Raw genomic sequence first — 27,234 nt, forward strand, 5'->3', positions numbered from 1 at the left:
GACTAATTTCATGACCAGTGATGATACCATATCATAAGCCAGTAGTGCCCAGTAAAACAAAATGAGAATTCTGATCCATTTCCGAGTGAGGGCTCGGAACTGACTAAAGTGTGTTAAAGTTGTTACAAGTGCTCATTATTTTATTTGAGTCCCTGGTCACAATGTTGTACTACGTGTTCACATGGTTGTGTTATGTCTGTCCTAAGTTGCATCACATATTTCCTTTGATGCTGTTTATCACTTATTATCTATTACCAATAGATATTTTATCCTCCCCACCTTGGGCAATTCAGTGAAATCGATTTGTACTTTCTCGAAAAGTCGGTAAGCTATTTTTCTCCCTCCCACAGCCACTTGCCGAAACACTTTCTTATTTATTGTGAGATATGTTCACCTGATTCGTGTTAATGTGAAACAATACTAGGGTTGCATGGTGAAATGTGACCCTCTCTGTATATGGAATACTTAATTATCCTGTTTGTTCTTATATAGCCACAGGCTTAGGGGAAACAGGAAGATATGTATATAGTTCTATAAGTTTTGTTTAAAGTTATAAACGTATTTGGGAGGTTTATTTAAGTTATTAAAAATGTGTTTGGCAGGATTCACTCCTGCCTTAGTAGTTTGACATAATTAAGGATTTTACCTGCTTAACAGCGCTGTTTGCATAAGAAGGACACTTGACAATGGAGCGAAAAAAAGGCGGGAAAGGCGGGCTGGGGGCTGATGACCTCGGGCACGTAAACAACCCCAAATATGGGACCAGCCCCTTCTGTACTTTTAGCCAATTGACACCTGTATAGTGGCTAGTGAGACGCTCTTGGCCAATCAGTACCTGCCACGAACGGTGTGAGTAACCAATGGAGTGTAGATTGTGAACTCCCCAAAAAAAGGAGACAGGCACGATGGGGGGACCGGGAGAGGTTATAAATACTGTAACTGTAAACAAAGGGGTCTGCGTCTTGGTGGAGCGAAGACTCCCGGCGCACCCAGCGCTGTTTGCTTGTTTCTATTCAATAAATTGGAAACTATAATTGGAATCCTGTTTTGGGACTCAACTCATTTATAACAAATTGGGGCCTCGTCCGGGAGGGTCTTAGTTCCTGAATTCTGACTTGATCTAGGAGGGGCGCCCCACCGTTTTTTTGTTTGATTGGTGGCTCCTGGTCAGGCCGGGTCGGGACTGACACCATCCTGAACCCAAATAGAAGCAAGCAAAGAATTTTATTTTTATGAGCTCCCTTGCTGGCTGCAGCAGTTTATTTTGCCCGTAATTCTGCGCGCGAAGATCCAAACAAAGATGACGTAGCACCATTCGGTTGGATCTGAACGAAGACGATAGCGTCGTGAGTAAACCATTCTGTTGGATCCGAACGAAGTGTATACTGTTTGGTTGGGTGGGAGTCGGTTGCCTGTGTGTGTAAGAGTGTGATTGAGACGGAACCTGGTTCCGAAGCGAGTGCGGAGGTCTTCTAACCGCGGTTCCAATCTCCCACAAGGGACTTGGCCGGTGAAGGACTGAAGCGATTCCTATAGGAGTCGTGGGTGGGTGATAGGTCCTAAACCCCCTGCAAGACACTCTTACCGGTAACCAAGGGCTGTAGGAATTGCCACAGCAAAATTCCTAGATGGGTCAGACAAAATCGAAGACCAAGGACCAGGAGAAAAAGGGAGCAAATTATCAGATATACTGGTAGAAAGTTCATTGGGAATAATAATAATTAGAAATTGGGATAAAAGGGGCCCCGTAAAAGGAAAAGATAAATTAAAATGGCCAAAGGAACCTCTAAAACCGTATGTCTTCTGGCCTACTCTTTTGAAAACCTGGATTTGAGAGACGAGGTAAAAGAGAAAACTAGAACAAGAATTTTTGTAGCAGCAGTAAAAGAAAGTTCGGAGGATAAGACTCCGTCTGGAGAGAAAAAGGAAAAGGAAGTAGAACAAACACCCCAGGAACAACCATATCGAGAAAGGTTTACAATCCCTGTTTGTTACTACTGTAATAAGAAGGGACATGTTCAAAGGAGCTGCCGTAAGCGGAAACGAGATGAGAAAATGCATAAAGAAAAACAGGGGTGTCAGGCACTATGTCTTCTGGGGACTTCCACCTCTGGCGGTTTCCCCCAACCCCCCCTGCGGCGGCGGCTTCCCCCCCCCACCTCCGGCAGCGCCAAATACAGTGGCTGGGACCGCACTTCTTAGAGCACAGTTTGTGGCTAAATGCTGAGGGGATATAGGAAGGAAATTGGAAAGACTGGAGGGTTTGCAGGAGGCACCGGATCCAGCCCCGTTCTGGGTCTTGGAGCTGCTGTTGGGTGCGGGGTGTAAAGCTGCGGCAGGGAACGCGTGGTCCAAAAAAGGTGTAGAAATGACCCGTCGTGCAGCAAAGGGATCGGCTCTGGGCCTCAGATCTGCCCAAATTGCTTCAGGGGGCCTTGCAACAAATGTGCCTGTCTCCCTTGGTCTGGGAGTGCCAGGAATGACAAAATGTGTTGTAAACATTTGGCTTTGTCGCTGGGTCCCTGTCGCTGGGAGCTGGGACGCGAGGCGGGAGCGAGCGGTTGTGGTCCGGCAGTGCCTGTGCGGCTCAGCTGGCCGGCTGCTCAGCTCCCGCTCTGGCGAGGGAGAAGCGTTGGGTGGAAGGAGAGAGAAAGGAGGAGCTGAGCTCGGGGCTGATCCCACCGCTGGTTCCTTGTCTGCTTCCCAGCCTCGGGATCTGGCGGATGAGGAGCAGCCAGTGGTGGGCGGGAGCGAGATGAGAGGGTGTTTAGAGAAGAGTGGGGGTGTCGGGGGCTGTGTCTTCTGGGGACTTCGGCATCAGCAGAGCCCTTGATAGAATTATTGATTGGTCCCCATGGGGAAGAAATCTTTATTATTTTTGTCTTTAGTATTTCAGTGGTGGAGGCAAAGGGAGAGCCTTTTAAAGTGCCTATTTTGAAGGAAGTGGAAGCGGAAACAGAAAAGAAAATTTGCCTTAATGATTTACTTTTACTCCCTGAGGCAGAATACAATTTATTAGGAAGGGATCTGATTTTGAAATTAAATTTGGGTATTTGGGGTCAAGGGGATAAATTGCAGATTAGACTATACACTCTAACACAAAAAGACAAAGAGGCTATAGACAGTGTGGTATAGGGAAGGGGAAACTGGAAAGATAGAAATGGACCCCATAAGCGTTCAGATAATAGATCCGTATCGCCCAATTAGAGTCAAGCAATACCCTATACCAATGGAGGGTCGGAAAGGGTTAAAACCTGTAGTTGACAGACTTTTGGAAAAAGGAACCTTAGAACCATGTATGTCACCCCATAATACACCTATCCTCCCTGTAAAGAAACTGGATGGGTCATAGAGAACGGTACAAGATCTGAGAGCTGTGAATCAGCGAACGATTACTAAATTCCCTGTGGTGGCAAATCCTTATACTTGACTGAGTCATATATCCCCCAAACATAATTGGTATAGTGTAATAGATTTAAAAGATGCCTTTTGGGCCTGCCCTCTGGATGAGGGATTGTCGTGGTTTTGTTAGTGAGGGGGGGGCCTAAGGTGGTAGCTTGTGTAGGAAACTGCTAGAAGTCGCTCCCCTTTGTTCACGGGACTTGGCCAGGCCTAGGGCAGACCCACTGCTGGCCAAGGCCGAGCCGATTGGTAGCAGAATGTCTCGTGATAACGCCTCTGCGATAACGTATTTAAGAAGGGGAAAACAGAAAAAAAAAAGAGAGAGGAGAGAAGATGTGAAGAAGCTGAGCGGGGGCAGAGGCGCAGAGGGGGAGGCGCAGGCCTCATGGGCCTTGCAGGCCTCACCCTCTGGCCTCTCGCCAGGCAGCCAACTGGGCCCGACTCGGTCCAGCCCGGCTGCAAGAAGTGGAGAGGAGATGAGAAGTGAATAAGATGTAAAAAGATCCTGAGAGACACCTACCAGCCTGTTGTGAGGAACAGCTGCAGACGCCAAGGTCAGTTCAGAAGGAGGGGGAGGAGTAATGCGACTCCTGGCCAAGATTCCCCTGCAGCCTGTGGTGACGACCATGGTGGAGCAGGTTGTCCCCCTGCAGCCCATGGAGGTCCACGGAGGAGCAGAGATCCACTTGGAGCCCGTGAAGGACCCCACACCGGGGGAGGTGGATGCCTGAAGGAGGCTGTGGCCCGTGGAGGGCCCACTGGGACAGCTGTTCTGGAGAGACTGAACTCCGTGGAAGAGATGACCCACGCCGGAGCAGTTCCACAAAGGACTGTGGCCCGTGGGAGGGACCCCACAATGGAGCAGGGGAGGAATGTGAGGAGTTCTTCCCCCGACCATGAAGCAGCGGCGTAAAACAACATATGATGAACTGACTGCAACCCCCATTCCCTCTTTCCCCCTGTGCCGCTCGGGGGGGGAAGGTAGTAGAGATAATGTTAAGCTTGGGAAGAGGGAGGGGTGGATGGAGGTTATCTTGTTCTCTGTCTCATTATCCTGCTGTTTGTAGTAATAAATGAATAGTTTTTCCCCAAGTCGAGTCTGTTTTGCCCGTGACGGTAACTTTAAGGATTTCTCCCTGTCCTTATCTCAAGCCTCGAGCCGTTTTTCCTTATATTTTCTCTCCCTGTTCTCTTGGAGTGTGGGGGGAGTGAGAGAGAGACTGCGTAGTCTGGTCCGATTGGGGCTGAACTACGACAGGGATCCAGAGATTATTTTGCCTTTGAGTGGGAAGACCCTGAAACAAGACGAAAACAACAATTGAGATGGACTGTGTTACCACAGGGGTTCACAGAGTCACCAAACCTATTTGGACAAACTTTAGAGAAAATATTACAGGATTTCACATTACCCAAGGAGGTAAAATTATTATAATATGTGGATGATTTATTAGTAGCAGGGGAAACTGAAGGGGGAACCCGAGAAGCCACCATTAAATTGCTAAATTTCCTAGGAGGGAAGGGATTAAAGGTATCTCGGTCAAAGTTACAGTTCGTAGAACAGGAAGTAAAATACTTAGGACACTGGCTGAGTGAAGAGAAAAAGAAATTGGACCCTGATAGGGTATCTGGGATCCTATCTTTAGGACCTCCAAGGACAAAAAAGGAAGTTCGGCAAGTATTAGGGTTATTAGGATATTGTAGACCATGGCTTGAAAGCTACAGTGAAAAGGTAAAATTTCTATATGAAAAATTAACTAATAACCAACTTAAATGGTTTACAGAAGATGATCAGAAATTCGAGGAAATAAAAAGGGCATTAATACAAGCACCTATATTGAGCCTTCCAGATCTGGAAAAACCTTTCTACCTCTTTGTGAATACATCGAATCAAACAGCATATGGGATCCTAACCCAAGATTGGGCAGGAATAAAGAAACCCGTAGGATATTATTCTAAGCTACTTGATCCAGTAAGCAGAGGATGGCCTGCTTGTCTCCAAGCTTTGGTTGCTATAGCATTATTAATAGAAGAAGTCAGGAAGATTATCTTTAGTGCTCCTTTAAAAGTGTATACTCCACATAATGTCAGAAGTGTTTTGCAACAAAAAGCAGAAAAATGGTTAACAGACAGTCGGATCCTAAAATAAGAAACAATGCTAATTGATTCCCCTGATTTAGAACTAAGGGTGACCTCTGCTCAGAGTCCGGCACAGTTTTTGTTTGGAGAACCAACAGAGAAATTACAACATAACTGTCTAGAAGTAATTGAGACTCAGACTAAGGTAAGACCAGTTTTAAGGGATATTGAATTGGAAAAAGGAGAAACACTGTTTGTAGATGGCTCCTCCCGAGTGGTGGAAGGAAAAAGAAAATCAGGATATGCAATAATTAATAAGAACCTGGAACCTGTAGAATCAGAACCTTTGAGTCCATCATGGTCAGCTCAGGCCTGTGAGCTGTACGCCCTATGCAGGGCCCTGGAGTTACTAGAAGGGAAGAGTGGGACTATCTTTACAGATTCTAAATATGCATATGGGGTAGTCCACACTTTTGGAAAAATTTGGGAAGAAAGAGGTTTAATTAATACTCAGGGGAGGAATCTCATACATCAAGAATTAATAGTCAGAATTCTAAAGGCATTAAGAGAACCAAAAGAGATAGCAGTGGTACATGTGAAAGGACACGAAAAGGGATTAGATTACCGAACCAGAGGAAATAATTTGGCAGATAAAGAGGCTCAGGAAGCAGCCCTGAGGACTCGGGTTGTTAAAATTAATGCAATACAAACAGAAGAAAATACCAGCGAAGAAAAACGGGAAGAGAGAGAGAAAAAGTTTACCCCTGAGGAACGAATAAAACTGGAGAAAATAGGGGCTAAGTTAGAACAGGGAAAATGGACTTTACCTGATGGACGAGAAATGTTGCCAAAAGCCTATGCCAGACAAATATTGAAACATTTGCATACACAAACGCATTGGGGTACAAAGGCATTAAGTGATCATTTCCTGAAATGATTTGGCTGTATTGGAATCTTTGAAATAGCAAAACAAATTACACAAGGCTGCTTAACTTGTCAAAGACACAATTAGCATGAACTGTGTTACCACAGGGGTTTAAGAATAGCCCCACTCTTTTTGGAAACCAATTAGCTAAAGACCTGGAACGGTGGGAGCGACCACATGGAAATGGAATAATATTACAGTATGTAGATGATCTATTGATAGCCACTGAAACGAAAGAACTGTGTATAATATGGACAGTCAGTCTGTGCCGGCTCTCTTGCCAGCAAACCAACTCAGGACGCACCGGAGCCCCGCCCCGGGGAAAGCAGGGCATCACACGGATACCATCAAGCCAAGCCTTCAATTTAATGCTGCACAACGCAGGGTTAAATACCCATACACCCGCTACGCATGCGAACGCACCCACCCCCTGCACTCATGGACTTATCCGCACCTAGCGTGCAAATCACCGCGGACCACCCCTCCTGCATACGTGCAGACCTGCTAACCTGTTACCCCACAATTCCCCCCCTCTATGCTAAATCATCCTGGTCTAATGGCTGGTACTCTGGGGCGGATGCCGCCATAACATAGTTGATCATGGATTGTCGCCTAGTGACCCCTTAATCATAGCATGCAAGAAACATAACAATAACAGAAACAAACAAAGCATTATCAAAGCAACTGCTAGGATCATCAAACCTATAGACACAATATTTCTTAGCCATCTAGGTAAACCGAACAGGTCTGGAAACTACCCCCAGTCCTTTTAGGGCTTTGACATTGAATACCAACTGGGCAGCATGCACACGCGTCTTCTCCAAGGCCGAGGAGGTGTTCTTGCTGAAGTCCAAACAGCAGTAACCCTGGAGACCTAGGACTCCCTCTAGGTCGCTGCAACCGATGCCAGGCCTCGCAAGGGCATAATCTAATGCCAGCTTCATTTGTGTCAGTCCTTTGTCATGTGCTGCTAAAGCAGTCGCTGGTTCAGATATGGCGAGGGCTGTGCGGTTGGCATTCCCAAGAGCCCAACAGGCCACGCGCTATGCAAACCTGAGTAGAGTTGGTGTAATGCGTGAACTGCTCCCAGAAGTTAGTCGTTATCACTGCCATTGGAAGACTCACAATCAGGATCAATCCCACTAGGGTGAGCTGGAGAGTGCCACGCTGCTCGGTTACTCTGCCGATCTTCCAGCCACGGCTGTACCAACCGGGCCAGGATTCATCAGGTCCCCGCACCTGTGGAGATACAAGCATACCCTCGTCCCCATGTTAGCAGATCAGCAGAACCTTCCCAACGTGGGTTTTCTGGCAGGTGGTACCAGACCTTTGGGAGTGCCTTGCCCCGAAATGCTGACGTGGAAGTCACGGACACTGCTCACGACCAATGTGATCAAGCAAATGCCAATTTATTGTTGATACATCCCGGTTAATATAGCCCTTCTAAATCCGTATCATACACAAGCTCTCTACTAATTGGTTAACTATATCATGCACGCGCTCCTAGCTAAAATATGATTCGTTAAGTCTCTTTGTTCACGTGCACAGTTCTCTCCACCTGCACCCTGCTTCATGTTCAGCCCCCAGTCAGGTATGCCAGCTGTTTTCCTTCTTCTCAAGGTTACTTCATTTACTTTCTCACAGGTGGTTTCAATATTTTCTTACAGGCGGCTTCAGTACTTTCTCACAAGCGGCTTCAGTGATGTCCTTGAGGCCTGCTACTCAAAAACATAACAATTCCATTCGGTCTGGACTGTTCACTAAGTGCCCCTGATACTCCAGGTATCCAACAAATCCCTCTTTTTGTTTTTGAACAATCCAGACCCCAGTCATCGTATGTTTCATAGCTTTCACAAAGCATTTTAAAATACACCCCAAAATCATTAGTGTCAACAGCAAAGCCATTAATAATACCAGCCCATGTACTATCAAATCTTTTAGCCAGCCTGTGACCCCCAAGGATTTCAACCAGTCTGTTAACCTGCTTTCCACTTGTATTGCATACATGTTGCATCATAACTCTGCCAACTGATAGCGTATCGACTTAGAGTGATCAGAAACATTCATGCAACACATACCTTCAAAATCTTCACATCCATGTCCATGCGCTAATAACAAAAAATCAACAGCTGCCCGATTCTGCAAAATAGCATGACACATACTATCCATGTCTTCTAATAATCCCGATAACATGCTAGAGGTTAAATTCATTTGCTTTTGTGCCCAACAAGCTAATCTATTTAAGCTAGCTAAAGCTTTTGCAGATGCCGCCCAAGGAACAAATATAGATAATGCTATAGGCTCAGCTGTACCCAATAGGGTTAAATTGCTGTCACAGTTGGGAGCTAATACTTTTAGTGATCTCCTTGCTCGAGTACGATTTCACAATACTTTCATAGATTGAGCAAACATTATCAATTCTCCAAAATAACACGGTCCTCCTATAGCCCCTTTTGGCACTCCCGACCAGGCCCGATCCCCACAAATTAAGAAGTATCCCGGGGGTATGGCCTTGGCTGTGTCATTCACCCAAAGAGGCATCTTTGACCCTTTGATTTCTGTTCCCACTGCTCCGTTACAATAATCTCCTGAGCTGTTTTGATAAGTATACACAGGTTTTCCTTGGGCGTCAGTTGTTTTACTGGTCACATCAGTCCATTGGTTCCTGTTCCATACTGTATTCACCCCCTTTTCTGTAAAAAGGGGACCTCCCAGCATAAAACGAGACCCTGAACCATTTAAGGATCCCATTAGATCTAACTCTTGTGGATCCCAAGGCAAACTACGATTTAAATGCCTAATCACCAATGCTGCAGCTATTCCAATTTGACTGCTATTCCCAGAACAACACACCGGTTTCTGTCCAGGGCAGAGGCTGGCACACTCCATCTTTGCGTGGCATGTTTGATTCACCACAGTCTCATTCAAAACAGTGTGATTATTGACCCATCCTTGCGAAACATATGCAGGGCCATTGTCAGTTTTGATTTCTTGAGGAGCTCCTAGTGCGGCAATGGCAGCATGCATATGCTTCAGAACATGTTTGGCTGTTTCCCCTGTTTGAGCAGTGGCCCATATCGCATGCGAGTAAGTGTCAATACTGACATGCACATACTTCTGACGTCCGAATTCTGCAATATGAGTAACATCCATTTGCCATAATTGCAAGGCGCCTAAACCTCGAGGGTTGACCCCAAGGCCTAGACCAACTCCTGATTTTTGACAAGCAGGGCAGGACTGCACTATTCCTCGAGCATCTGAGAATTTTAAATCAAATTGTTTCGCTAGCACTTTAGCAGATTGATGTAAGAAATTATGAGATAAACAAGCCTGCTCAAACAGGTTAACCGTTTGATTTTTCTATGCAGCAGCAACTAGCTTGTCTATTATGTTGTTTCCTATAGACAAGCCTTGTTTGAACTGATGACTGCGAATGTGTGTTACAAAATAAGGTTCTCTGCATTGATTTAGCAAAAACAACAGCTGCATCAATAACATATACAAAGTATTATTTTTTACTGTTTTTATCATGGCACGTTCTAAACGCTGTGTCGTGCCCACCACATATAATGAATCTGAAACAACATTTAGAGGCTCATCGTGCCACTGTTGAAAGGCCCACACCACTGCTCTCAGTTCGAGCGTCTGCAGGGAGTCCGTGATGTAACCTGTAAGAATTTGATGATTCCATTGGTTATTACTGTACCAAGCGATGGCAGCTCGTTTAGATTTCCTCCCAGCATCTGTAAATACCGTGAGTCCTTCTACTGGTACTTCCGACCTGCGAGGGGCTTCCTCAAAGTCTTGGTTTTGCAACAGTGACAAAAGTTTGGCTGATGGATAATGATTAGTTACAGCACCTGGATAGTCAGCTAAAGCGACTTGAAGCATCTCTGAAGTTGCTAACAGCTAGTCCAAATAATTTTGAGCTATTGGTACAAATAGCCTTGTAGGTTCTTGAGCTGACAGTTCCAAAATCCTTCTTCTGCCTTTTATAATCATGTTAGCTAACAGTTCAACCCTTGTACAAACTGTGGTTTTGGGTTGATAAGATAGAAATACCCATTCCAAAATTCTAATGTGCTGTTCGTCTGCTTGCACTATGAGCCCTATTAAATGTTGTCGCTTGGGTGACGAATTAACAATCAAAAACTGTAAAGGTAAAGCATTAGTTTTTCTTTGTGTGGTAGCTGTTAGAATTTTTTCTACAATCTGGTCTAACACCTGTTTCTGTTCTACTGATAAGCTTCGCTGTTCATTGGGTTTGGTCGTAGTTCCCAGCAGGGGCATTAAAGGAGCTAAATCATCATTAGTGATTCCAGTGATGGATCTTACCCACTGTATGTCTCCCATCAATTTCTGAACATCTGAGAGGTTCTTAATGTCTGTACGAATTTGTATTTTTTCTGCGGTCGCACCGTGCTTCCAGTAATTACCCAGCCTAAATATTGCCATGGGCCTTGACGCTGTACTTTTTCAGGGGGTATTTTTAGTCCTTTTGGCTCTAAAGTTTTTATTAGCTCTTGTAATATTTTTTCTGCATTCATTTTTTTCGCCTGCTATTAAGATGTCATCCATATAATGATAGATTAACAAAGACTGATGCTCTTGCCGAAATGGCTGCAGAGCCCATGCGACAAAATTCTGACACATTGTGGGGGAATTTTTCATGCCTTAGGGTAGCACCACCCATTGATACCTTTTAGCAGGTTCCTGCTTGTTAACTGCTGGTACCGTGAAAGCAAATTTTTCTGCGTCATCTGGATGTAAAGGAATGGTGAAAAAACAATCTTTGACATCAATAATAAGTAAATCCCAATTTTCAGGGATCATTACAGGGGAAGGTAATCCCGACTGTAAAGTTCCCATATCCTGCATGACAGCATTTACTGCACGTAAATCATGCAGCAGTCGCCATCTACCCGATTTCTTTGGAATAGTAAAAACGGGGGTGTTCCAAGGGCTTATAGATGGCACAATATGACCTGCTTCCAATTGCTCATGTACTAGGCTCTGTAATATTTGCAGCCTATCCTGCTTTAGCAGCCACTGGTCTACCCACACTGGGGTTGCCGTAGTCCAGGTGAGTTTTAAAATAGGCTGCTTGACCATGGCCGCCCCTAAAAAGGCTGGGTTACAAGCTGGGCTCTCATTTGGGACAGCACGTCTCGACCTAAAAGAGCTATAGGCATGTGCATTACATACAGCCTTGTGGTAACTACTGTACCATCTTGAAAATCAAATGACACTGTTGATTTACTGATCATCGTGCGCTGTGCACCTCCCACCCCTACCACAGTGATAACTGCCGGTACCAGTGGCCAATTACAGGGCCACTTTGTTGCAGGAATAATGGTTACATCTGCACCCGTGTCAATTAGCATCGACAGCGCCAAGGATTGTCCATTTGGATGTTTAATTGTGACCTTTTCTTCTGGCTTTCCCCTGGCAATATCGATTGCCAATAAGACAGCTGGTGCGCCGGTGGACCCAAAGCCTCCCCGGCCGCGGACGACCGAGTGTGCCCTAGGAACACATGCGTGAAATGGTACCAATTGTGCTATCTTTGATTGCGCTGGTATGGTAAGGGGTGGTGTTAGTGTATACACCATAAGCTTTATTGTCCCGCAATAATCTGCATCAATAATTCCAGGCACTATAAATATGCCTTTTCGAGACACTGATGAACGGCCTATAAGTAATGCACTTAACCCATGCCCTAACGGTCCTTGCTGATCAGAATCAATTAGTTCAACCTCTGAAGTTGTTAATCATAGAATCATAGAATGGTTAGGGTTGGAAGGGACCTTCAAAGGTCATCTAGTCCAACCCCCCTGCAACGACCAGGGACATCCCTGACTAGATCAGGTTGCTCAGAGCCTCATCCAACCTGGCCTTGAACGCTTCCAGGGATAGGGCCTCCACCACCTTTCTGGGCAACCTGTTCCAGTGTTCTATAACTCGCATCATAAAAAAATTTTTCCTAATATCCAATCTAAATCTACCCCCCACTATTTTAAAACCATTACCCCTCGTCCTATTGCAACAGGCCCTACTAAACAGCCTTTCCCCATCTTTCTTGTAGGCCCCCTTGAGGTACTGGAAGACCGCTATCAGGTCTCCCCAGAGCCTCCTCTTCTCCAGGCTGAACAGCCCCAACTCTCCTCAGCCTGGCCTCATAGGAGAGGTGCTCCAGCCCTCTTATCATCTTCGTGGCCCTCTTCTAACTGGTCCATGTCCTTCTTGTGTTGGGGGCTCCAGAACTGGACACAGTACTCTGGGGGGGGGGGGGGGGGGGGGGGGGGGGGGGTGTCTCACCAGGGCAGAGTAGAGGGGGAGAATCACCTCCCTGGACCTGCTGGCGCCACTTGTTGACACAGAAGTAACGGACACTGCTGACGACCAATATGATCAAGCAAATGCCAATTTATTGTTGATACATCCCGGTTAATATAGCCCTTCTAATTCCGTATCATGGGCAAGCTCTCTACTAATTGGTTAACTATATCATGCACACGCTCCTAGCTAAAATATGACTCGTTAAGTCTTTGTTCATGCACACGGCTCTCTCCACCTGCACCCTGCTTCATGTTCAGCCCCCAGTTACGTATGCCAGCTGTTTTCCTTCTTCTCAAGGTTGCTTCATTACTTTCTCACAGGTGGCCTCATCATTTTCTCACAGGTGGCTTCAGTACTTTCTCACAAGCAGCCTCAATGTCCTTGAGGCCTGCTACTCAAAAACATAATAATTCCATTCAGTCTGGACTGTTCACTAAGTGCCCCTGGCTCTCCAGGTAGCCAACACCCAAACAGTGGCTGACGTGAGGAAAAATGGTTTTGGATAGGGGAAATGGATTGGGGGTTAGCAAAGGATATACGACTCAGTACTACAAGCACTTTATTGACTAAGACCTCTGGCGAACCCCTCTCTCGAGCACGTTAGCTGTGGGGCCTGATGTAGTATTCTCTGTATCATTTTGTAGGCAGGTGACCAAGCACAAAATATTAATGATTATACCTAGTATGATGCCTAGTATCACAATTCTGATTTGAGCCAAGGACAGCAACCACCCAGTTATGCCACACACAAGCTTAGCCAATAAAGTTACTGATCACATGTTATACATACTCATGACTGCTAAGCAAAACTAAGTTTCACTACCTTCTAGTAATTTTCTACTATAGCATTCTTCTACTATTACAAACATAACAACTCCAGTAACTTTCTTATCTACAAGGCCAGTGACTAGTGTTTTGCAAGCCTCTGTTGAAACAAGCCATAAATTCTGCTAACAATGTCTTGTATCTTAAAGCTTCCCTTCTCATTCCATGGCTTTCTTCCTGAGAGCATGATTGTATCCCTCTCCCAAGGTCAGTTTGCTTTCACTGACACCGTACTGGCTCAAGAAATACCCACATCTCCCCCTTCTTTGTTTATGAGAAGAGGCTTGTTTCAATGCTTTATCTATTAAAGTCTGCACCTATTTCAACACACACACGGAATACAGATCAAAATACATATATAAAAAGCATGAATAAGCATCCTACAGCTCTTTGTAATAAGCTTTTATCAATCCACCAAAAGATTTCTGAATATATTAAAATCATCCCTTTGTTGCAGTTTTTGTACTCCTTTTTGCAAGTTTTGAATACTTTGTGAATAGATTCCGAATGATCAGATTCATGCAGCAAAGCCCATCAAAATCCTGACAACCATGATTTTGTGCTAAGAAGAAAAATCTACTACTGATCTATTCTGTTACTAACCTAACTATGCCAAAGACTCCACTGAGCAAGAGGACGATGGTCAGCTGGGTCAGAGCAGAGAAAGGAGGCAGGCGCAGCACCTTCAGGGCGTCCCCTGTTGTTAACAAAGTGTGCTCTGGGTCCATCCTCTCTCCCCCACTCCAAGCCACCTCTGTTTATACCCTCAGCAGATTCAGTGAAAGAGTACTGACTAGACATTGCTGAATGCGTGGCCAGTACACACAACAAGGCCTGACTAGACGTTGCTGCATGTGTGGCCAGCACATGCAACAAGGCCTGTCAAATATGTGCTCTGCAGGCTAACAGCGGTTCTGTTTTGTAAAGTAGTGTAGTGTATAGAATCTACATCAGTTAACAGCGTTGATAGTACCAATGCAGTTGTATGCATTTGCTTAGCAAGCCAACAGCCCAATTTATTTAGCGTAGCTAATGCCTGGGCACTTGCCACACCAGGTGCAAAGATTGAAGCAGCAATAATTTCACTTGGTTTCCAAAACTCTATATTATCTTGGCAGTCAGATTCAAACCTATGTGTACTTCGTTTAGTTCTTTTATGCCGTCTGGATTTTGATATGTGCTCGCGTGATTACACCATGCTGTGTCATTGCAATGTATAGGTCTTAAAGCATTTACAATCATTACCCCTCTAGTAACATTAGCTCCTGAATAGTTAAAGAAAATAGGCAGAAGTCCATCTTTAGTGATCCCAAAAGTTCCACCTTTTGTAATTTAGCACTCACGGCTGCTGTTGTTTTACAGAGTTGCCGTCCTTCCGCTATCTGATCTGGCAGATTGACCAAGCATGTTCTGAAAGGCTTATTTGAAGATGACACAGACAGACAAATGGCACCCCACCCTGTGGCACCAGCCATAGTTACCCACACGTTTGTTCTTTCCGTGACTGATGTCCATGGAGCTGCCACACAGCTTGTTAACAATCCGAGGAACGCAATGCAGCTTGGAGCGCTGGTTGTACCCATCGTGCAGGGATCCACTTGTTCACTGCTCCTGTAGAGACACAAGCATATCCTTTCCCCCATGTCATAACAGGGAATGGTCCTTTCCAATTACCTGTTTCCAGATTCTTATTTTCACTCCAATATTTTTTTTTTTAAACTGGTCATACAACAAAGGATTATTAATTTCCTTTAACACTGTCCATTCAGCGCATTGTATTACATTGACCACATAGGCAGACTCAGAGACAATACTGAGGGATTCATCTTTTCACTTACACAAAGTTCATACCTCAAAGGAGATGGTAACCCCTGTTGCAAAGGTCCCATATCCTTAATTACTGAATTCACTGCCCTTAAATCCTGTAAGAGTCATCACTTACCCAATTTGTCTGTATTACAAACACAGGTGTATTCTAGGAACTGTCTGTTGGCTTTGTATGTCCAAGTTGTAATCGCCCATCAACTCACTCATTCAAATGGTGCAGCTTTTCTCTTGCTAAAGGCCACTGGTCAACTCAGACGGGAGTATCTGTAACCATGGCAGTTTTTGGGTAAGCTGCCCCTGCCCCGCCGGATCGGGGCGGTGGGGGGCGCGCCTGGCGGCAGCTGCGGCAAGCCACCGTCACAGGCAAAACAGACTCGACCTGGGGAAAACTATTACCAAAACCCAAGCAGGACAATGAGAAAGGGAACAAGACAACCTCTCCCCACCTCCCCCCTCTATGCTGAATCATTCTAGCCTAAAGTTGAAATTTCCAAAACGAAATATAAAATTATCTTAAACCACTCATCTATAGTTCTATTAAGTACATAGCCAAATGTCTTATGCTGTATTCCCGAGTAAACCGATGGGTTTGTTTCCCAAGTAATTAAATTGAAAGCATCCTACAAAAAATAAGTGTTTTTCAAATCAAAAGGCACAGTCAATAACAAATAATTAGCAATTATCTGCTTCATTTCATCTATCTGGAGCTGCTTTGCTGCAGGCACTTGTTCTGCCAACTCCACCTTTGCATTCAGTTGTTCCACCACAACTTTATCCGCTCTGTGCAGCTCTTTGAGTTTCATTTCATCAATGGTTTTCATTGCCTTGGTGAGTTCAGGAAGGAGTTTGCTATTTGTATCCTGCAAGCTACTATATGTCGCCTTTTCTTCATGTGCCTTGGCTTGTTCCAGCTTGACCTCTGCCTGCATGCTCTCCACCTGAAGTTCCAGCTTCTTGATGGTGTATATTAGCTGCTGCTTCTCCTCCAGTTCTGATGCAGCAGCTGAGCTTTTTCTTCCCAGTACTTGGCACTTTTCTTGAAGCTGCTTCTGAATCAATTCTGCCTCTTTTACCTTCTCATGGGCTTCCTGAAGCTCTTTAAACAGAGCACAAACTTGCAAACTCAGAGTTTCTACTTCACTGCCAACAGCCTCTGAACTCTCCTCTGCTTGCTCTTCAGTTTGTGTCCCACTCTTCAGGCAGTTGCTGGTTTTCTTCTCCAGTTTTGACAGTCTCTCTTTGTGATTCTGCAGCTCCTTCTCAAGTTCTTCCCTCTTCTGAGTTTCATTTCTAAGGCAGTAGAGCAGTTGGCTTACAATTAGCTCCTCAGACTGCAGATTCTTTGATTCATCGGCAGTTTTGCTCCTGCCGTAGATATCAATGTTACTGGTCATTTCACCACTATTCTCTTGATGTTCCTTTGCAGTCCTATTTATTTCTCCTTCGTTCATCCCAGTCTCCACAAAGGAATCCTCTGCTGAGATGGTCAGCTTGACCTGCAGTTCTGAAATGATGCCTAGCATATTGGCCTTCTCAGCCTGGAGCTGGTGCACCTGGGATATCAGCTGCCTCATTTCCTTCTCAGGAGCCATGCAGCCCTCCATTTCAGCTCCTTCTCTTTCCTTTAAGTTCTGAAGGTGTTGTTGCAGCTTTTCATTTTCCATGCACTTGTCTAGCAAGCACTGCTTAACTTCCTTAAGCTTTAACTCATAAAATCCTCATTCTTCTTTCTGCTTCTCTCGACAGATGGAAAGTTCCTCGTACCGGTCCTTCATAGCTTGGTTATGCAACTTGATGGCTTCTTTTAACTCATTGCTCTCAGCAGTGAGCTCTTTCATCTGCTGTACCATTTCTTCTGGGGTGTAGGTGCTAAGGGCTGAGGCAGCCATGCTGTCCGTTCCGTTTTCCATTTTTCTCTTGGGATGCTCTCCATTTTCAGCAGGATGGCTTTTCAGCTTGCTGGACATCTCTGAAGCATATACCTGGATCCGCCGAGTCACCGGGCGAGCCCGCCCACGGCGACCGTGACAGAAACCGGCCTCTGCCCGCCATTTGTCCCAGCACCGGGCTCACCTGAGGGGCAGCCACCGCCAAGCCTCTCCCCGCTCGCCCCCCTCACATCTCGCCCCCGGCAGCGGTCCCGGCTCAGCAGACTGCCCTCTGGCCAAGCGTGGCTGCAGACACTGTTTGGCAAGATGTCCGCCCCCCCACATCAAAAACATCTCCTGTTCTGGCCACCTGTAAGTTCTATCCCCTGATTGGTCCCTGAAGGACACTGCCACTTGAAATGTCCTACACCCCCACAGCCAAAGCAGGTGGGGCCCGCGGGGGGTGATCACATAGTGGAAACTGCTGCAATGAGCACTTTTGCTTGCTGCAAGGCTTCTGCCTCCATAACCTGCTTCATCATCTGCACCACACCTGCATCCCCAGGCAATTGCACCAAAACTTGTTGAGTTACCTCATTTGCTTTCTGTTTAGCTAACTCTTTCGCCACTATAGGTTTCACATTCTCTGGTAAATCAGAATTCTCAATGGCCTTCTGTAGCCTTTCCAAGAAGGAGGTATACGACTCCCCTACGCCCTGCCTCACCTGAGTGTACGGCTGCCTTTTGCCCTCATATTTACCCATTTTTGCGAATGACACCCGCGCGGCGGCGTGGATATCCCTGCCCCGCATATTAGCCTGTGCGGCCGAATCAGCAAAGTTACCTGACCCCAGAATCCTTTCCACACTAATCCCGTGCAAGGGGTGATTCGGATCTAAAGCTTCTAAAACCACCTTATCTGCTTCCTCCTTTAACACAGCCTCCCACAGCACCATTTGGGGGGCTGTAAAAACCGCTCTAGCCAGCTGCCTACAATCAAAAGGAAGCAGGTTTGCTGCCCAGATCGCATCCAAGATCGCTCGAGCCACCACCCCATTAACACCTTCCTCCTTCACCGCCTTCTGCCATTCCCTGAATAACTTGTAATCCAACGGGCTCCACTGCCGACCCTGCTGCCCCTGTGTCACTGGGCACACCATTATACCCCCATCTCCGTCTGATGGCCCTAGAGATACCCCTTCCAATACGCAAGTCTTAGCAATCAATGTCCAATCCGTTAATCCACGACCTGGTTTCTGTTCAGCCGCTGCCCCCGCTTTCCGCGCCGACCCCTCTACTTTACTCAGTGTTTTTTCTACGTCCGCCGCCAACCGCTCGAACCTGCGGATTAAAGCATCCACTGCTCCCGCTTCGCTGCCCTCTCCCCTGTCCGCAGCCCATGAATCCTCAGGGAGAGGTGGCAAGCCGGTATCGCCCCTCCGCGAATCCACAAGCGGTGGAGCCGACAGGGTAGAGGGAGAGACAGAGGGCACCCCCGCGTCCTCGCATCCGGGGGGTCGCCCCCTCGGCCCAGGCCCCCCCGGCAAGCAAGGCGCAACACACGGGGGAGCACACCCAACCTCCATCGCCCCCTTATCACTGTCAGAGGCTCTCGGCCGAACCGGGCAGACCACCGGAGCGCCACCCCCCGTCCCCTTCGCGCCGTCTCGACCCCGTTCGTCCCCCTCCCCTTTCGACGGCTCTTTCCCCGCCGCCTGTAACCGCGCCACGTCCATCACCTCTCCCGGCTTGCTAATCAAGCCCTTCGTCAACGGTGCCGTATGCACCGGACAATTTACCTCTTTTCCCAACGCCTTTACTGTATCCTGGATGGATGCCATCCTAACAGCAGGCAGGCACGACCGCCCCGCGGCCACGACTCAAACCTGTCCGGACCACGACCGCCCCGCGGTCACGCGTTACCTTCAGGCACGCCGGGGGTCACCGGTTGTCGCTGCACGACAACTTACAGACCCTCCCTCTATCGGGATCCCATCCCGGGGAATCACGTCGGGGTCACCACTTGCCGGCTCTCTTGCCAGCAAACCAACCCAGGACGCACCGGAGCCCCGCCCCGGGGAAAGCAGGGCATCACACGGATACCGCCAAGCGAAGCCTTCAATTTAATGCTGCGCAACACAGGGTTAAATACCCGTACACCCGCTACGCACGCGAACGCACCCGCCCCCTGCGCCCATGGACCTATCCGCGCCTAGCGCGTGAATCACCGCGGACCGCCCCTCCTGCATACATGCAGCCCTGCTAACGTTACCCCACAGGCAGGGACAAGCCTGTGCCAGCCTCTCGCCTGGGAAGGTCGAGGTTGTACCTCTGGCAAACCCTTTCTGCCCCCCCCCCCCCCCCCGAAGCATTGCTTCGCAGTCCTCTCCCTCAGCTTTTCTCCCTTGCCGAAAGCCTGGAGACGATCCACGTGTATGCCAGAGATGTCCGAGTTATTTAAGGACACAAGGATTTTCTTGCTGCATTCCCACGTCACGTGGATCGCTAAGCAGGCTTACTTGCGGCTGCCGCGAAACCCACCGCCTTGACTGCTGCTGGGGGCTGGGGTACAACGAGGTGGCACCCACGAAACCAGTTCTTGGCTTTGCAATGGGGACCGGCGATGGGGATCAGCCCCTCTGGGACCTCGGCTTCCAGGAAAGCTCAGTGTTGTGCCGCGGCCACACCACTGTCCCACGTCGGCATAACCTTTTGGGGGCTCTTGGGGGGACACGGGACGTGGGCTGTGCTATAGATAACTCCCAGCACCGGGCAGAGCTGCCAGGCTCCAGAGGGTGACAGCTGATGCGACATCTGATGATTTCATCTGTATTTTCGGCTGCCCGAGGCTGGACAGTGAGGCTGGGGAAGGGGCGAGGATAAATTTAGCCTGCCCTGTTGCTGCGAGTGGCTAGGTGCTAGCTTGCGGTGCCTCCCTCTCCTCGACCACTAGAGGACTTGCAAAGACCACCAGAAAGAACCTCTGGCAAGGGAAGATGAGTATTTGCATATATGAATGAGCTCCAGGAAATCTTCTGTTTATGTAAATTAGTTCTCGGCAATCTGTTGAATAGGTATGATTTTGCAACATATATTCTCTGTGATTTTGCCTGTTCCTTGGAGCACTCATGGTGGAGTGATCCCCAGCACTGGGGAAAGAATACCTGCTTAACAGTCATCTTGGATTCTGACTGTTGTGTGAACTTCTTTGTTTCAGCTGGTGACCCCCATTGAGAAAAGGACTCCCTTGGGCACCTCTGGGAATTTTCCCGGAGGGACTCCTCACCTCAGATGGATCACTGCGGGAACAGACAAGGACCATCTGAATAAAGGTATTCTTAAAAGCTTTTTGGGGGTCTGACCATTTGGAAGCTGTTCATAAATCGTGAGACGAGATCTTATGTAGAACAGCTTATACCAGGTTGCTGGTATACATTTGGGTACATTTTGGTGTATGGTTTGGGAATACTTTGGTGTTCATTTGGGAACATTTTAATGTTCAATTGAGCTCTCTTTGGTTCTGACGTGAGAAATTGTACTCTCGGATCTCGAAATTTTGGTTTTGTGCTCTTGGATCTTGCAATTTCGGTAATATAAAAGATAATGAAACACTGTTGAAGACCTGTATGTATGAGTAAGTGAGTGAGTGAGACGTGCAATTATGCACGAAGCGAGTGCAGAGTCTGGATTCGCGGTTCTGTTATTCCGCGAGGAAAACAGCCGGAGAAGGACAAAGCGAGAGGATAAGAGTGAATGGTGACTTTAAATAATTTCTATTTTGTTTGCGTTTGTGGAGTATTGTTGTAAAGTAGAACCCGGCTGCATAATATAATGGATGGTCAACAGAGCGGGGAGATTTTGAAGAGTCCATTGGGATGTATCCTGGCACATTGGAAAGATATTGGGAGTCCACCGGGAGGGAACGTAAATAAGAGAACTTTAATCAAATATTGTAATCAGTGGTGGCCGTTATATAAATTGGATGATGGGGGAAAATGGCTGAATAATGGAACTTTGAATTATGATACTTTATTGCAATTGATGCTGTTTCTCAGAAGAAATGATAAATGGGATGAGGTGGTATATGCTGATGTGTTTTTCACTTTAAGAAATCATCGTGAGTGGCAAAAGGAATGTGGTATATATTTGGCCCCTCAGGATGCCCCTTGTTTTGGCATTAGAATCCACTGGGAATTGCCAAAAGATTTGAATTAATAATTAACAATCAAGACCCAGACTGGAAAGATATAGACATAATGTTAGATGCAATGACTGAGACTGAGGAACAGTTAATTCTAAAAAATGCCCGAACTCATGTCCAGGCTCAAATTACAGCTGGAACGTTGGCAGGGGGAGTTGATCACTATGGTCCCCTGACTGACCCAAATTGGGATCCAAATGATAATGCAGACTATCGCATATTAAAGCTATACCAAGATTGGATAAAATTTGGATTGGAGAACATGATCCCGAGAGCTGTAAATTGGTCAGCACTTTATGCTGTGAAGCAAGGGCAAACTGAAACCCCCACGGAATTCTTAGACAGATTGCAATTGACAATGTCCAGTATTGGACTTAAAAGATGCATTCTTTTGCCTCACCTTGGCCCGAGAGCCGCAATCTGTTTGCCTTTGAATGGGAAAACCCCGATTCGGGATGTAAAACTCAGCTCACTTGGACAGTGTTACCTCAAGGATTTAAAAATAGCCCTACAATTTTTGGAAACCAATTGGCAAGAGAATTGGAACTTTGGGAAAGGCCTCCAGGTAATGGTATTCTTTTGCAATATGTAGATGACATTTTAATAGCTACGGAAAAGAGAGGAGTGTAAAGAGTGGACTGTGAGTTTATTGAACTTCCTTGGATTAAGCGGTTATTGAGTGTCATCACAGAAGGCCCAAATCCTGAAGAAGGAAGTGGTCTATTTGGGACTCCTGATCTCCAAAGGACAACAACAGCTCAGAAACGAAAGGAAAGAGGCCATCTGTAAGACTCCAGAAACAACCACGGTAAAAGAACTTTGAACTTTTCTAGGAATGACAAGTTGGTGTCGCCTATGGATTTATAATTATGGACTGTTAGTGAAACCTTTATAGGAACTACTGAAAGATAATCAGAAGCAATCAATCTGGACTGATGAGGCCAAAAGAGCATTTAAAGAGTTAAAATTAGAATTGATGAGAGCCTGTGTGAGGGATTTCAGTGATGGTCCCTGTAGGGCCACTGTGGGAAATTACAAGCTGCACACAGCTGTGAGAATGCGACCTTGGAGAGGGGAGCTAGGAGGGTTGTTATCTCAGAGAGGGGAGCTAGGAGGGTTGTTATTGAGCAGCATGCTGCTGCTATCCGGGAACCGCTGTTAGCCAGCAGGGCACGTACTTGGCAGGCCTTGTTGCATGCGCTGGCCATGCGTGCATCAACACCTGGTCAGTACTCTTCCACTGAATCTGCTGAGGGTATAAACAGAGGTGGCTCGGAGCGGAGGAGAGAGAAAGGACCCAGAGCACACTCTACAAGCAACAGGGGACGCCCTGAAGATGCTGCGTCTACCTCCCTTCTCTGCTCTGACCCCGCTGATCATCATCCTCCTGCTTGGCGGTGTCTCCAGTGTAGTCTGGTTGGTAAGACTCTCATAAAGGGAAAAACAATATGCTAGTAACTGCTCATGCTAGGAACTGTAACTGCTTATGCTAGGAACTGCTTATGCAAGGCTATAATAGAGCAATAAATACTGTTGTGTTTTTAAAATATCACATTGGGTGAACTTTGTGCATAGGAATCCTACGAACCAGTTACAGAGCCCCTGCTCTGGGCTTGCTAGATGTGACTAAATTTTTTTGGTTGTTTGCATATGAGAAACAAGGAGTGGCCCTGGGAATTTTAGCCCAAAGATGGGGACCCTTCAAGCGAGCAGTAGTGTATTTTTCCAAACAATTGGACGAAGTCAGCAAAGGATGGCCAGGATTCCTCCGGGCAGTGGCGGCTGTCATCATAATCATTCAAGAGGCTGGCAAGTTTACCCTGGGGCAGAAAATGATCGTTCACACTTCCCATGCAGTAACTTCTGTTTTAGAACAAAAAGTCAGACATTGGTTATCGTCAAGATTCTAAAATATCAGGCAGTCCGAATGGAGCAGGACGATGTGGAAATTGTTACGTCCACAATAGTTAACCCTGCCTCTTTTCTAAGTGATAAACAGGAAACTGATCCCATTGTACGTGAGTGCATAGAAACAATGGAAACCATCTGTGTGAGTAGACCTGACCTGAAGGAAGTACCATTGGAAGAAGCCAACCATACCTGGTATAGGGATGGAAGCAACTTTGTGAGGAATGGAGTCGAATGGCCAGGTATGCGGTGACAACAACAGATCAGGTGATAGAAGCAAAATCCCTCCCAAAAGGTACATCGGCACAGAGGGCAGAGATAGTCGCATTGGTGAGAGCACTGGAGCTCGCTAAAGGACTGCGAGTAAATATATGGACAGATTCAAAGCATGCCTTTGGTGTAGTGCATGCCCATGGAGTGATCTGGAAAGAACGAGGACTTTTAACCACACAAGGAAAAAGTATTAAACATGCAGACATGATATTACGACTTTTGGAAGCAATTCGACTTCCGACAGCTGTGGCAATCATGCATTGCAGGGGACATCAGAAAGGTAACACTGACAAGAAGGTGGGTAAAAAATTGGCTGATTATGAGGCAAGACAAGCAGCGGAACAAGGTGAGGTATTAAGTTTGATCCCTGAAAAATCTTTATCACTACCTGAAATGGTAGAATATGATGAAAAAGATAAAAAAACTAATTAAAGATTTAAAAACTAAGATTAATCCATCAGGATGGGCAACTGTAGAGGGCAATCGAGTAATAGTTCTGTCGTAGTTCAGCCCTGACGGGGACTAGACTACGCAGTCTCTCTCTCTCACTCCCCCCACTCTCCAAGAGAATAGGAGGAGATTTGGCAAACAAAAGAAAACCAGAAGAAAAAAAAAAAAAAAAAAACACGTGGGTTGAGATTGAACAAAAAGTAAATTTAACAGTAATGACAGAAGAAAACAAAACAGTGATGGAACACAAATACAGTACAATAGCTCACAACAGATCTCCACATCCAGTCTCTTCCAAGTAGCAGAGAGACTCACTTATATACTGAGCATGATGTCAGATGGGATGGAAGAGCCCTTTGGCTAATTTGGGTAAATTAACCCCAGCTGTTAGCTAATTAGTTAACTATCCCAGCCATAGGGGCTACCAGCTTCAGTTCTCCACCCAGCTCAGGTAAATATTAACTCTATCCTAGCCAGAACCAGGACAAGTTCCCTTTAGAATACTGTGGACATTGCTAACAATTGAGCATGACAAAACTCATTGGGGAACAGCAGCTTTGTATAATTCTCTCTCTAGGCAAATAATAGCCCGAAGCTTGTTTCAAACTGTGAAAAATGTGGTTAACAGATGCGAGACATGTTTAAAGAATAACCCAAAGGTAGAGAACCAAGTAAAGTTCGGAAATACTAGCAAAGGATGTGTTCCAGGTCAAAACTGGCAAATAGACTTCTCGGAATTGCCTAGAAAAGGGGGTATAGATATCTGTTTGTATTAACAGATACCTATTCCGGATGGCCTGAAGCATTTCCCTGTCGAACTAACAAAGCTCGAGAAGTGACTAAAATTTTGTTAAGGGAAATTATCCCTCGGTTTGGAGTCCCTGAAGCAATCTCTTCAGACAGAGGGCCGCATTTCATGTTGCAAGTAGTACAATCTGTTAGTAAATTTTTAGAAACTGATTGGAAATTGCATACAGTCTATCACCCTCAAGCAAGCGGGCAGGTAGAGAAAATGAATCACTTAATAAAAACACAATTAAGCAAAATTCGCCAAGAAACCAGCTTGAGATGGGATCAAGCCCTTTCAATTGCTTTATTAAGGCTTTGAACCAAACCAAGAAATAGACAAATTGAGTCCTTTTGAAATTTTATATGGGAAACCATTCCAAACCAGTTCCTGAAAAACTAATAAAGAGGGATGCCACCAGTAACCTGGGAATAGGATTGGGAATTCTAAATAGTATAGACTCTGAAGTCTTAATGAATAAATTGACTTCAATAACTAGTAACCTGAACAAATTGGAACGTCCTTTACCATCTTCCCTTTTGGCTCTGGGAAGTGAACAATGGCTTTTGTCATGTATATCACTTCAGTGGGAAGATATAAACAAAAAGGATCATCAATTTATTATAGATACACTTGGTGCAGTTGAAAACAATGTCTCCTTGGCTCTTAGTTGTATCCAAGCTCAATTGTGGATTCAATCCACAACAGCCACAATTATAAGGGAAGGTGAAGAAGGCATCTTACCCACTGAAATTCGAAAAGTGATTTGGGACAATGCAAACAATTTTGAAAAGAAATTCCAGTCCTGGTGGCATCTAGTTAATTTTACCTATGATCCCAAAAGTGATATGGTCACAGCCTTTGTATTAACTATATACAATGCTTCGGTATATACTATATACTCAACCATTGCGTTAGGACTGAATTACAATGGAACCATACTCTACCCCTAGAGCATAGAGTATGGGCCCGAAATAATGGAAATAAATGGCAAACCATAGATGTTAATGCATGCGTTGTGCAAGAACAACAAGGATTCATTTGTGAAAGTAACACCATCAGAGCTCAAGACATTTGTCTTGACACTGAACAGAATGTCATTTTGAGATACGTCCTGACAAAACCCCCCAAACTGTACTAGTGTATATAGGCAATGGATGTACTTGCATGAGAACTTCCTGTAATTCCATTTTAGTAGATAATGTTACCAGAAATACAAATAATCACTCTAATCTCTGTAATTTTATGACTATCATAGGATGCAATTTCACTTATTCAGTTCCCATCACATTTTATCAATCACTAAAGTCAAACTACACGTTGTTTCGTGACTTGCTGCCTACCCCTATTGGAATGAAGTTAATGTTGGTGAAAAACTGTTACAACATGAGGACTTAAAAAGATTGCTGAAGCAAGCCCGAGAAAATGGACAAAAAAACCTCTGATAACTGTCCATCATGATGTTGAAGAGAACGACATTCCATGTCTTGGAACAAGTGAAGAAAGATGGAGAACATCATTGGTGAGATATTCACCATCGGCAACCAAAGTGTTGAACTTATTGACACATCCTTTGCTTGTAGTGCTGGTAATAGCAGCAATACTAACAACTGTAAATCTTATTTTCTGGTACAAATTAACCAAGCTAACTAAAAGAGTTTGGCCTTTACCCACAGTTCTTAAACATGAACAATATGAACTTTTGCGAAAGAATTTGCAAGGATATTGAAAAGGGGGGAATGATAGAGTTGGCTCCAAATTAATGTAATCCTGGTGTGAAAATGTAAGCTAACCTTGAGAGAAGGAACAGCAGAGTCATAAAATCTAACATAACAAAGTACTTCCAGCAGACAGTAGCCGAAACCAAGATAAGAGGGGCTTAAGGAATTTGCAAGCAGAGCAATGAGCCAAAACAAGACTCTATATGGAAGAGAGACTCAAGGTTCAAGTTCAACTAGTGAACACAGTAAGAGTATTTACTTCATCCCTTGACCACCAGAGGACTTGCAAAGACCACCAGAAAGAACCTCTGTGCATGGGAAGATGAATATTTGCATATATTAATGAGCTCCAGGAAATCTTCTGTTTATGTAAATTAGTTCTCAGAAATCTGTTGAATATGTATGATTTTGCAACATATATTCTCTGTGATTTTGCCTGTTCCTTGGAGCACTCGTGGTGGAGTGATCCCCAGAGCTGCTAATAAAGAATACCTGCTTAACAGTCATATTGGATTCTAGCTGTTGTGTGAACTTCTTTGTTTCACCAGCTGCCCAGGAGATGGAGGTCTTTCCCCCCATGATGCTGGGGCACTCCTCTCCTGAGGCATCCCTCTCCTTCATGGCTCTTGCAG

At 45.7% G+C, this 27,234-nt stretch overlaps 1 pseudogene; it reads right to left on the reverse strand.

Annotated features, from left to right (window-relative positions):
* Window positions 1-1,259: 1,259 nt before the first annotated feature.
* On the reverse strand, window positions 1,260-8,944 carry LOC147596794 (uncharacterized; annotated as a pseudogene).
* Between the last annotated feature and the right edge of the window lie 18,290 nt (window positions 8,945-27,234).

Source organism: Chlamydotis macqueenii, chromosome W (genome assembly GCF_036417535.1).
Source record: "Chlamydotis macqueenii isolate bChlMac1 chromosome W, bChlMac1.mat, whole genome shotgun sequence".
In the NCBI taxonomy this organism is placed as follows: Eukaryota; Metazoa; Chordata; class Aves; order Otidiformes; family Otididae; genus Chlamydotis; species Chlamydotis macqueenii.